This window comes from Myzus persicae, unplaced genomic scaffold (assembly GCF_001856785.1).
Source record: "Myzus persicae strain clone G006 unplaced genomic scaffold, MPER_G0061.0, whole genome shotgun sequence".
Taxonomy (NCBI): Eukaryota; Metazoa; Arthropoda; class Insecta; order Hemiptera; family Aphididae; genus Myzus; species Myzus persicae.
Window position 1 is genome coordinate 123,623 of NW_019101707.1, and position 14,455 is coordinate 138,077.

General features: G+C 31.1%; 1 protein-coding gene across 1 annotated transcript in view; it reads right to left on the reverse strand.

Annotated features, from left to right (window-relative positions):
* LOC111030197 overlaps positions 1 to 13,937 on the reverse strand; it is a 35,191-nt gene extending 21,254 nt beyond the window's left edge. The window contains exon 1 of the mRNA XM_022309591.1: positions 13,839 to 13,937. The gene's annotated coding sequence lies outside the window, so the exon portion shown is untranslated. The remainder of the gene's footprint in view (positions 1 to 13,838) is intronic.
* Between the last annotated feature and the right edge of the window lie 518 nt (positions 13,938 to 14,455).

Here is a 14,455-nt window from a genome sequence, read left to right on the forward strand (position 1 = left end):
TTTGCCGGAGACTTGAATACTTCGGCGGCAGATGTGGCTCACTGCAGTATGGATACATGTCATGTGTAGGCACGCTGTCATGACCGCCCGAGTCGGGAAATCGTTCCCACAACGACGCGATTACAATTGCGCGCACGGAAACTCGCCGCCTTTTTCCGGTCCCGTTTCCGACGGTGGCTGCGGTGTAGGCCTAAGGCAACGAGCACAAGTGTAACACAACTCGGGAAAAAAGATAATACAACTGCGTGTACATGTGATGTGTGCGCGTGTGAAACGGAATGCCGAAAAAAAAAATCGTGCGACGAACAAAAGACGTTTGTCGTCGTGAGAGGTATAGTGTATGCGGCGAACACGTGTTATCTGTGCGCTCGAATCTCTGCACAACGCGCGTGTGAGCATAATAATAATATATTAATATGTATACACTATAAAGCCCATACGACGGGAACACGTAACCATTAGTAATAAAATGCGCGTTTTTTTTTTTGTTCATTTTTTTCACTCCTATCGTTTTCTATTAAAATTTCCGTGGAATTTACGATCGGCGGGCATAGGCTATTACCACTTACTCTAGGTACCTATATCATTTATTATTAGTTTACACGAGTATGAGGTATAAATTTATAATGTAGCCACATGTTAGCAAGAATCCCGAGTGTACATTATTATTATGTTATCACACATATTCACACTCTGTTTGCCGGCGCTTCATCTTCGCGTCCTCTATGTCTTTGTGCATCGCGTTTCCGGTATTCCGCGGAATTTCGAATTTCCTGGCAGATGGTAATTTTATGACGTAGGTAGACACAGACCACACTGTAATCGACTGATTTCCGAATTAGCTTTAGATGTTTTCGTGTATAGTTAACAAAATAAAACTTATCGAAATACGTTATAATGAAAATAGTACCAATATATAATACAGCAAGGACATATTAGTACGAAATTAATTTATTTCTGAAATCAGTGTACTATCGAAGTTACAGAACGAGATGAACATTAAACGTTTGGCTAATGATTGTATACGGACATTTTGCACAATATATATGTATATAAAATAAATAATAATCGACGTGACACGCAAACACCTCACAATACAAGCGATCGCACCGAAGTCGATACTATACTAAGGACTATTATATTATAATATTATATAATATTTTTATTTCATTGTATACATTTCATGATCGAATACGATGTGTAGAAGCCAAAAGGTTAGCATAACGTACGTTACAATAATTCGTAAAATAACGCTATACGAACCGAAAAGGAAGAGCGGGGATACCTGAAACGGCTGATTTACAATTATTGTGGTATTAGCCTAATATATTATATTGTGTAGCGAATCAGAAAGAACGACCTTCGAGGAAAATATGAGGAAGACACAGTCGCCCAATGCAATAGTATGAGAGTACAAGATGTGTGAGCTTATAGAATAATAATATATTATAACGTCAGGATTCTGTTTTCCTAGAAATTTACCTCTGAAAAATATGTTCTACTTATAGATGGCCGCAGTCGCGCGTGCGGCGTAGACGTGTGTAAGTCTGGGACTGCGAATTCGGAAATAATAATAAACAATAATAGTATTCAAACCTCACTGCCTTAGTCTGTTTTCACGGCGCCGCAACAAATAATTAGAAGCTACTGTTGCGAAAACAACACACTTCCTCGTTACCCCTCTGCGTCACGACGGATATATTATTCGGCCGTATAGTTAAAGAAATCAGATCCACATAACACAATCAGCAATTATTATTTTCGAGCGGAAGTCGCACCACGCGAACCGTATTATAGTAAAAACTTGTAAACGGGCATAAATTACAGGCGAATTAAATGGGTGTATTCGTGTATTATACATACACATTATGAAATATCTGACCGATATAATATACACAAACGCTGCACGGTCTAGTTTATTGCTGTTCTCTCGTCAAATGATCACGGACAATTAAATGTTCATATTGTTATTATGAGTATATAGTAAACAGCGGTCAGCGATACAGGTATGAACGACTCGAGCTAGTTGCCGACTCGTATTCTATAATCATATAGGTACGATTTTATTTTCCATTTCAGTTTTGACAATTTATTTGATCTCAATGTCACTGTGGACAACGATTCGCAGGGATATTGTAATGAATAATAACACACGACAAACCGGGCACATATGACTCATATATATATATATTATGATCAATAATTAATCATACAGTAAATAAATTATTATCACGGATTTCTATACAATAGAGTGGTAGATATAGAAGGCTGTGGTTTTTAAAATATAGTAAATACACGAAAGTAAAGAAAGTTTTCCACGTCTTCCAGCTATGAAGAGGATGACGATGATGAAGGATGAACACGTTTACGGTCTTCTTCGCGATTATCGATATCGTGGCAGCGTGTATTGCGTTTTGTTTTGAAGTCGAACGGCTATGGGTTTTTTTTTATCGATAGTCGCTTTCGATTCTGTCGAATGAATACAGTTGCTTATTTAATACAAAATATTATCTAACACCCATTACTCATGTCCTGTAGTGTACATATTCATTCGAGTGCACTATTTAAATCAGCATTATTATTATTACAATTTCCCTGGGCACTTTGCGCTTTCGACCGACGAGAAACGATCTGTCTTCCTCTAATGCGCACACAATATTATAGTTCGAGGCTTGTCAGTTGTCACATACTTCGAGTTACAGCTTATATATATACGGCGGCGACCAAGAGGTTTGACCCCAGAGTTCTCTCATTCCGATGACTCCGGCTTGCTGGAGAAGTCGTTTCGCCCAGAGTGTAAATAATTTTGATAATAATAATAACACGCATATTATACGCGCGTTTTGTATAGATAATTCGGCTTGATTGAACAGGGTCGTAAAATTGTCCAAACGACCCGAGTACGCCACAGTTATATCGTTCAGGACAGTTAATATTTTTCTTTTCGTTTTACGATTTCCTCAATACACGCACGTTTCGTTATGGCGTTTAGACGACCGCCATTATGTTATTGCGTATCGACACGACTGCAATTAATATTAAATCGACTCAACTCTACATTATATAATGTACAATAATATGTATAATATGCATCATTTATCACACTGAAAATATAATGATAGGCATTAATGACATTGTCATTATTTGTATGTAGAGTGGTCGGAGTATGTGTGTGTGTTTTTTTCAAAATGTCTTTATCGAATCATGAAACGTTTTCCGATATCATATTCAAATTTTACATACATTCCAAATACAAAAATACACGGGTGATTTATGATAATGACTGTTTAAACTGTTGTAGCTAATGATATATGTATACAAAACAGGGTACGTTATACACCGAAATCGAATGGAAATGTATGTTTTATGTAGTCAATCTAACGAGACGTGTTGAAATTAGTTTTCCTAATGACAATTTTTACTTTTCCCATTTCGATTGCCTCCGGGGTTCATTTGTTTTCATCTGTGCACCACCGTTCCACAATATTAATGGACCCACCACGTGTAACGGCCAAAACAAATAACTGACAATTAAAATTTAAATATGCACGTGTTCGCTATTCAAGCAGACAGTATACTATAAAATATAAATCCCGTTTAACATACAAATGCATGTGTATATGCCATAGTATTTATGCACCAATAAACTTGCGAACACTCACTTCAAAATTAAAATATTCCACATTTAGATTTCATTTAAATATTATATACATTATGATTCCTCTTAAGTTTTTATAAAAGATTCTTGTGATTTCGGAGACAACTCGAGTACTAATACAAACAATTCAACACAAATTCGTTTTACTTACGCTTCGATTAAATTTGATCACAGCTTTATTTTGAAACAAATATAGAATATTAAGAACATTCAACAGATTTTTTTTATGAACTGAGTGATCACCAAAAGTAAAAATAAGCGTTATGTTCTGTTTCGAAATTCGTTTATAGTTACCTAATCGTGTGAATATATTGTTGTGTTGGTATTTGCTTACATATAACACTTTAGAGAAACATAAAAATATTAATATATTCGGGGCTATTTTTTATTTTCAAATTTAAACAACACGAAAGAGCGGTCTATAAGACATAGAATTGTAGAACATATTATAAAGCTTTGTTGAGAAATAATATTTTATTTTTAAGGTTGCGTTGTTGTAGGTGATTTATTTTTTTATTATTAACTTCCAATATCATTTATAATATTATTAATCATAAATGTATGTATAATAATAATAAATTGTAGTATCTATTCGTTAACGCAATTATTGAATATTGTACTATGTATTATGTCAGATCTATTTTTGCTCAATACGTGCGTACAACATAACTATAACCCTCCATTATTTATACAAGCATTTATTGTCGATGTACAATATAGGTATATATACCTAAATATCATGTAAGTATCTAAATGTCGTACAAGTCAATTTTATTTTAGTCGGTGATTTTGGTAGTTTTTTCAAATATTAGTGCATAAACCCGACAATTTAGATAGTTGACAGCTTTACATTTATACTTCGAATTAATATTATTTTGCTACCGATACGGCCCGTGCCAATCAATATCAATATGTTATATGACGATAATAATATTGCAATAATTCCCGTTTTAAGGCGTGCCAGCCTGTGATATAACACAACATAATATATTTCACAGCATGTGAACTACATATTATAGTGATCACCGCGCAGACGTTTATGCACGTAGATTTAAATTTTTTATCAAGCAATTTGAATAATAATAAAAATAATATTTAAAAAAAAATTGACAAATCCACCACGCGACTAACCGGTTTGCTGGGTTTAACGATTTTTGCACACGTTCGTTCTCGAACTGCGAACAGATTTAAGTATACCTACGCGTATACCTTCATGCATTAAAAAAGTAAAACAGTTAAAACCGTTACGCACTGCACGTCGCCGTTGCACACACACGCAGCTAAAACGCGTGATGGCTGCATATTAATAAAATAGTATTTTATTTTTCTTAGGATTCAAACAGGGAAAACAAGCTCAAGATCGTGCCGTGGGGCCTGTAACCATTGCGGAACGTAACTGCAGTACATAATATACACGAACAAACCGAAATAATTAACAAAACCAGAAACCATTTAAGACACCGAAATACCGTTGATATTAAAATCATAAATCACGACCATGTTTTTATTCCCGCATTTACACCTAAGCCAAAACAAATTTTTTTTTTAAATAAAATAAACTAATGACCCTAAGCGGCATCTGAAATATTTTTTTTGTAAAATATGTTCATAATCAGCTTTGAGACTTTGAAAGTCTTGTTGGAATATGCCGATTATTTATGTATTATGGTATTTAAAAATTACGGTATTTTGGATTAAAAATATTTTTTCGACCGTGTTTATATTATATATTATATTCAATAGGTACAGACAATGTAATCTAATATTCTAATACTATGCAAAATGCAAATTGTCATTAGAATAAATCTCATGTAATAATATGTTTTTGTCGTATTGTGCCTTCAACATTTTATGTTTTTTTGGTGAGGGTTTTTTTCGATGTTTAAATTGTGAAGCAAAGTTATAAGTGTGTAAAATAATACAATTTAAAAATTAAAATATCAATAAAAAATACCTAAAATAAACCACAGATAAAATATTGTCAAGTATGTATACCTATACTAGTTTAAAAAGAGGCAAATTCACAGATTCACTCCGATATTACGTAAGTATACAACTGTATACGAAATCGATATTCTTCTCGATATCGACGTGCTGTTGCAGACGATGCTGGGTATCCAATAATATTATGCAGAATAGGTCGGGCACGATGTATAGGTAATATTATTATATTATATTCACTGCGCACACGTACGTGACATCGAGACGAAAAGATTTAAACCATCAGTCATACCATCGCATTGTTTCGGGCGTTCTTCTGGGAAACAGGTTCCGACGTCGTCATCTCCCACTTGCAGCTACCCGATTATGGTCACTCGGATGGTTTCCAGTTGGGTGTACGCACGGCGAGCAGAAGATTTTGTCCGGCCGGCCACAAACGGATGCGACAACGATATTATAATATCGTGTAGTAGGTACCTACTGAAGTATTCAATATTATTGTAATTGTATAGACAACAGTAGTCGGACTGAGCTGGTTAATGTACTGCGGCCAGACGATATTCCATTTACACCGGGTCGATGTTTTGGCATACGATATTTTTTCTCGAAACATTTGTCCATGTCCATTACCCGGTATTTTCCGTGCACGCACAGCAAACACCTGTACGATAATTTAAGACTTTTTCGATTTAACACGTTTATAGTTTATATCAGGCTCTCTGTAATATACGTATTTCCGTGTCGTATGTATTTATTATAGCTGTTGCCTCTCGCGATGGTTATCGTTTCAACGTTTCACTCTTAGTCGTTCGAGTTTCTTTTGACAAATACAATATTGCGAAGAGTAGTTTCGCGTACTCACGATTATATTATAATATAGTAAGGGACAAGTGCGTGTTTATACTGTTTATGGCGTTGCTACTATCGTTCTCGTCTTCTCGTGTCTGAATCATGTAACGTTTCCTATAGTCTCTAATTTGACGAGTGGCGTGGCGTTTTCGTTCTCATCGTTAAACATATTTATAACACTATTCCATGTTTTTTTCGTGATTATGTAAAAAAATGTAATTTGCAATTAAGTTTGCTATCAAAAAATAAAAAATAAAAATAGTTGACTGTTTCAATTGAATCATAGCAATTTGCAGATTATAAAATTGGTCATTACATTATATTGTATAGCTGTAGTGAATGCATATCGCATATTATGACATAACTCGACCATCGTTATTTCTGATTAATATTATTGTCATAAAATATTTAAAAGATTATTCAACATTTATTTCGATAAGTCAATGTATTAATGTATGTATCGTAATAATGTAAATATCTTACCAAGAAATTCAGTTTCTGAGAAACGCGTGCCTTAATGATAATGTTTTATTATCTCAACAAGAACTATTCCGTCGTGCATAAAATTGTAGCAGTGTGTGGACTGTGGAGACGAAGAATTTATTATAGATAAGTAAAACGATCGACACTGCAGTGTTAAATAACTAGAATAACATTAATAATTAAGTACAACATATGCATACGGTTACAATAAATGTATTATGAAATGTACATTATAAACTAATAATCATATTGTTGTGTTCGATGAAATCATCAAAATCGGTAATTCGACCGATAAGTCGATTTATTATATTTATGCAGGCTTATAATATTTACTTAGTGTTTTTTTTTTGCTTATTTTTTATGGTTTTTCAAAATATGTAATTTTGCTTGGAAAACACAATAAAACAATAATATTATTTTCACTGTAAAGATATATAGATATAAGTCATATCTGAGGAGTGAATAGAGTTATTATAGTAGTTATAAACTTTTATCACACGCCTTTTGTTCAGATTATTTGTATTGCGTGTTTGGTGTTTATATCCTAATATTTAGGAACAAAGAAAACCAGACCTATGTACAAAATTGATGATCTGTTTGACCGTTCCGTACGACCGTACCACAATAATTATTATTATGCTAATGTTGGTGTACCATAATTTCAATCAATGTGCCTAGTTCATCCATATAACAAAATATAACCGGAACATTTATTATTCCTATAAAAATACTTTTATTACGATTTCAAACGATTTAATAAGGTCCATTTGATTTAATGAGTTCCAAGCTTCCATGAGTCCTGCTATTAATTAATAATAATACGAGACAGCTCGAGATAAAAATTCGCTCAAAACTAATCACGCTAAATATTTTGTATTATGAATTATGATACGTTCACAATAATAAAGGGCTAACACTTTCGACCCACATTAATAACAATAACAAAGTTAGAGAAACTATTGTTTCAGATAAATGTGAGAAAATCAGCATGTGCGTAGTGTAGTCGATTTGTTAATTTGAAAGTGCACTTTGCTGCAATAACAATTAATGGAATCATATTGGATGAAGTTTTATTAGTTACATATTATCCGACTGACATTCATTTATATTTCATTCCAACTACTGTACATAGATTGATTGCAAAAATACTTTTATACCAATAAAATGTCCATTTAATAAATTTATGCTGAGTATCTATTAAAAATTAAAATCAAAAATTATGCGGTCGTTGTATACTCCAGAATAAAGCAATTTTAATAACAATCGCATCAACATCGTATTATTCAGATCTCGAACACGTCACGAAAATATAGTAGAGATGTAATTTTAAAACTAAACTCCTTATACCGTATTATAGCCCTGAGGTATGTAAAACCATTTGGGTGAATAAAACACTCCGATAAAATGAAATTCCACGCAGCATCGCGGAATGTCACTCTACGTAGTTACATAGGACCTCTACATCTCACACGTATTAAACACAATAAAATAGTGACATTTTCGGAGACTTAAATAATATGCATATGCATCGAAATATTTTTACTGGCGTTCGCTTTTCATGCAAGATGTGCGTGTTATATTCTTGTATTTCTGTACAGGGACAGAACAAAATATTCCAAATGGTGTGTACCAACGTTATTTTTTTCTCATATAACATAAATTTTGTCGATATATATAGTACAATATTCTTGAAGTATAGGCAACTAAGTATAAGCTTGTCGTTGTCAGGGCAACAAGATTAAAATCATTTCCAAAGTGTCCCGCAACGCATTGGTACAAATACATATTATATAGGTACCTACTCAGATACTCATCGGTATAACAATACTATATATCACTATTATTAGTATACCTGTTCTTCGGGTGTTGGGACGGTGGCGAGGAATGCAACGAGGACAGGTTCTCCGAGTGTTTGACTTGAGTACAGGACGATTCTCTTATCGTGAACCAGCAGGCAATATCTCAAGGAATATAAGAATTTTAGAAATTTTTTTTTAATGGTTTTGAATACATATTTTTTTACTTTTTCACATAATTGTCAGTTGTTGTTCTTAATTGAAATATATCAATAAATGGCTAATTTCTAGAGGCATTGTCTCATTAATGATATCAGAGAATCCCTCTGTACATTGTGGAAGTACATATATGTATTATTATTATGAACAGGGATCTCGGTGGTGTCAGTTTTCACATTTGTATTGTTATAAATGGGAGAACGGTGGCTAATGTATGATTGTGAATTGTGGTATTCGTAGGAGGAAGGCTTATTGAGATTCAACATTTTTTCTATCAGGTACATGAACGGTATAATGCGGTGCCTGTTTCTCGACGCATGTAGGCAACATTTGTAATGAAAACTCTTTATGTAAGACTACACTGTGGTAAGTCAGCAGCAGATGGAACGAGAATAACTAGCTACTCTTGAATCCTATTGTGTGTGCCTAATGCATTATTAGATTTTTTTTCAATAATGCAGTTATTCAAAATCTGATTTTAAGAATTTTTAAGTATACTTATAATGACCATATTTTAAATTCTTGAGATATTTTGTGAGACAGAACTGATACAAACTAACATTTTTCAAATGAAAACCACCCTTTATATTGTAGATTATTTAATGGATAATTTTTCTGAAAATGTTGACTTGTCATAATAATAATTCTTATGAGTAGTTTTTGAGTTATCTAAGTTTGTATATAAACGATAATAGGTAGATCTACAATTATTGATTATGATTTATGTGTTTGTTAGACATGATGGAGGTTATCATGGTGTTTGAAAATATATTAATTAATCCATCAACATTAATAATTTGCAAAAATGACTCAAGTATAATAAATACTATATCCTATATTAACTTTATTTTATATTTTTGAAAAACGATTTTTAAGGACTATTATCTTTAGAACAAACATTTTAATAATTTGTTCGAATTTTTAATCAGGCACATTACAATATTTCACCACAAGTATTATATTAGATTTTCATTAATGCGCTCATATTAATTCACTCATAATTAATAGGGCATTATAGGTGTAAAATATGCGATGGGAAACCGGAAAGTGTTTCAGCAGGTACTTAGTAATAGTATAAATATATGAATCACCACATAGCGCACTTTTCATAGGAGTATTATTATCATTATTTCTGATAAAACGCATATGTTCATGTTATACACTGCAGTATAGACTGCACGAAGGTTACAGCGCATTTGTTGTTTCATTTTCCCGTAGCCCCATGGCGACAATATCATGGCGATTTGTGAGTCATCGACGACGGCGACGGAAGACGTCTGCGTCAGTTAATATAATATTATTGTTTTTAAAAGTATTTTTTTTATTATTTTTTACGACATAGAATTATTACATTAGAGATGAATATACTTTACACCGCTGTCTGAAGATGAAGACGACAACATCATCAACAACAATAATAATATTATAATAAATTATAGTCTTTCTCAAGCTTGCAAAAGTCTCATCCTTGAATCTTTCGTAGAGTATATAATACGTTTATCTCATTTTATATCCATGTACACTAAATAATAATGCCTAATATGTATTCAATAACACTCCTTTAATGTACTGTTTACAATGTAACATTACAAGGTGAATTTTAAAACATTAAGTGTGGTATTTTTAGTAAAATCCCTCCCGACTCAATGGGTTTGTATAGGTAGAAAAAAAATTATACAATTTGAGCTAAAATAAATAAAACATATAGGTACTTATACAGGTGTTTATTACTACCCAAACACAAGTTGTAATACTCATAATATCTTTGTATTGAAATTAAGTTCTATGTTGGTTTTATAGGTCTTACAGTAATAATATAATAAATAATAGTAAAATAAAAAAAATCATTGGTGTTAAAACGTCTTCAATAGGTACGTCTTTGCCATGAATGATGTCTTATTTCATATTTTATTGCCTTGAGTGTTGATCAATATTTAGTCAACTTCGGTCTATTTATATATTTAATTAATAAATTCAACAATATTGTATACATTGTATTATAATTTCGTCAACTTTAGAAATACTCGTAATTATAATTATTATTAGTACAGGCTGTTTACAGTTTAGCGATTTACTGTCATCATTATTTTTTTGTTGTACATTTAAATTACTTTATAAATGGAAAAAATGCCGTAAAAAAACAACTGTGGGTTTTTATGATGTTCGTTTTCCTATAGGCTATAGTTACTTAAGTAATATTTAATTGTCTGGCAACAGTTTGTTATAAACTTAATAGATGGCCAATTGCCTGTAGAAAAAAAACATTTTTAATTAAAATATGAAAATATATTTAATCGTTTCATAAATGTAGATAATTAAAACATGCCTTAACAAAATGAGCTTATAGAAGCACATAACATATAAGTATATATTATGTGTGTATTATATCATATAATATGTGTACTAAATTAATATTGACTATAAATTAGACTACTGCAAATAATAACATTAATTGGATAAATGAATCACGAATAGAGAAAAATGTTACTTTTAAATCTGTTATCAATTTGACATAGAATTCATGATAAATAATGAAAAATGCTACTCTGCATGTTTTTTAATAATGAATGAGCAATCGAATATCTATCAAGAAACCGGTTTTTCTAATTTATAATGTTTTACCCTATAGTAAGTCCACAGACGATGAATCCATACGATATTTTAACGAAAAAGAAAAAGTTAAAACTGAATTTATTTATTTTATTTTAAATTAATTTATGACTACCTACCCAAAATAATTTATTAGATATACTGACAAAATTGTGTGGGTAAGCTCATAGATGCACGAACCTTCTTATATTTTACCTACTATGCAGAAATATTTTGACGTAACTGTTGTACAAAATTTAATTCGTTTTTCTTTAAATTTATTTTCGTTGTTTATTATATTAAAATAAATCAAAAAACCTAATAATCAAATATTTTAGAGTAGAAAAATATCTGCATGTAAGAATTTAAATTATAATAATAACGATATTTTAATATTTAGAAAAATATATGTTGGACATTGTTACAAGAATTTAGTCCAATGATTGTTTCATGTTTGATTTAATTAAATATAATTTGTATAACATTATAACTGTTGAATATAATATTAATAATCTGTAGAATATATCAATTATAATTTAAATTAAACTAACACATTTACCTGCATCATTTTCAAATAGTAAACATGAATAAATGATTTTAAATTTAATTTGGCTAGTAAAATTAAATACAATTGTATTAAACAATAAAAAAGTAAAAGCATCAATATATAATTTGTAAGAGTTTTTTTATAATTCTAGTAAGTGAGTAGTCAATTTATTATAAGTAGATACTCTACAATTAATTCACTCAATTGAGAAAACAAAATAATCTTGTTTAAATTATCAAATTAATTTTAACCAATTAAAAATAACTTACAACTATCATCAGTTAATTTTAAATTACTTAAGGGACTAAATTATCAACGAGGGTTATAATTTACTTTTCACGGCTTATTCGATCTAATTTAGGCCTACTTATTATTACTGGGTATTAGGTAATGAGTATGTTTAATATTTATTTAATGCTTTAATACAGAACCATTGAGGTTGTAAATTGTGACCATTAATAAATAGATATTTAAAGAAGTTTACTAATTTACTTGTTAGTAATTATACACTAAAATGTATCAAATTTAATTATCGAACATCGTAAAAATAAAAACGCCATGAATTACTCATAAGTCATATTATAGTTCAAAAAAACTAGCTATACATTATAATACATATAGATATAATAATCCATTTTTAGGGTATGTATTTAAAATGCATAATTGTGAACACTAAATACTAATGCACCATAATAAAGTATTTTTTTTACGATCGATGTCAAAATGAATTAGTTACAACTTTTGTAATATAATATATTTTGTAATAAGTAGATAATCAATTGAGAAATATTTAAACTTTGAGTAAACAATGAGTATCAGTAGTAGGTAAGTACAGAACTTTTATCTATTCACGAGTAAACTTTACTTTGTATGTATAAACTACAGAACAATATTTTAATTTACAAAATTTATTGCGGTGTTAATTAATATTTTATTATATTTATTACTATTAATGCATACGTTATTAACCTATTTTTACTAAAAGATTATAGTAACGATAAAAAAATATGTTAGAGGGTGATTATATCGGAAGAATATTATAAGTTATTTTTTCATGTTTTATTTACATTTTCTTTTCTATTAAAAACCTTGAGTTAATATTTGTTCCTGCTGTTATTTTAATGATAACTTTACATTTTATGGCTTATTTTATAGATTTATTTAATCATTAAATGAATACAAATAACTAAACAGTATTTGTTTAAATATTAAGTGCTTTAGTAAAATAAAACTTTACTTAAATATTGGTAGATACAGTAGTCCGCTCAATAAAATGAGTCAGAGAAATACACAATAATGTAACAATTTATGCGTCTTCTTGTCTGAGCAAATCATAAACTTTATATTTTTTCTTAACATTAAAATATAACATAACATAGGTACTTTTACTATAATTACAAACAAATAATTATATCGATAATACATTTTTAATATTTATTAAATCAGTGATTTTTTATTTTTGAAAATCTATCATGACGTTTTAATATATATTTAGCATATTACATTTTTTGACGTATTTTTATGTTTACGTTTACCCACCTATGATAATCATTATTTTAAAATATGTCTGGGTGATTTCCTGATGTGGGTGTAGGATAATTTGACTTTTAAGCTGGTACTGTAATTTATTCATGGTTACCGAGAAACTAAATTTATATGGTTGGTTGACACTAGCTATATTAATAGGTAACACACTTGAGCATTATGCGTAACGATATACATATAAATATTTCTTTAAGAATATTCGTAATCTTACCTGATCGGTGAATCAAACGCGTGCAAAGGGGACTTGCCAAGCAGTCTCAGCAGCTTTGATTAAATAATTAAAAAAAAAAAAAATAAAAAAAAAAAAAACAAAAACAAAAAAAAAAAAAAAAAAAAAAATAAGACAGGTTATATACCACGCGGGTCGAAAATAAAAACCAAAGTTCATGAATCGTTGTACACGAACATCACATGTATATATATTGTAGAGAAACGGCGTGAAGGGTATCAGACTCGCGCGCGTGCCGGTCACAAATTCAAACTGCCCGCCGAGTGCAGCAAGCGACGACGTGACGGTGAGTCAGGCACGCGTACGCCACCGCTGCTTTCCGCTACTACAAGACAACAGCGCCATCTGCAGGCCAAAAGCCTCCATCGTCGGATGGCGAACAACAACAACAACAACAACAACAACAACGACGACGACGACGAGGCGTGTGTTGTAGACGGGCAGTGGTAACGTCAAGAACGACGCGTTATTATTTTGTCCGTCGGTGCATTCGGTGAAAGTAAATTAAACGTTCAAGTAAAACAACAACAACAATAATAATACCTAATAAAAAAAGACTCCTATAGCTAGGCATTATGAATCTGAAGTCTGAACCGCTC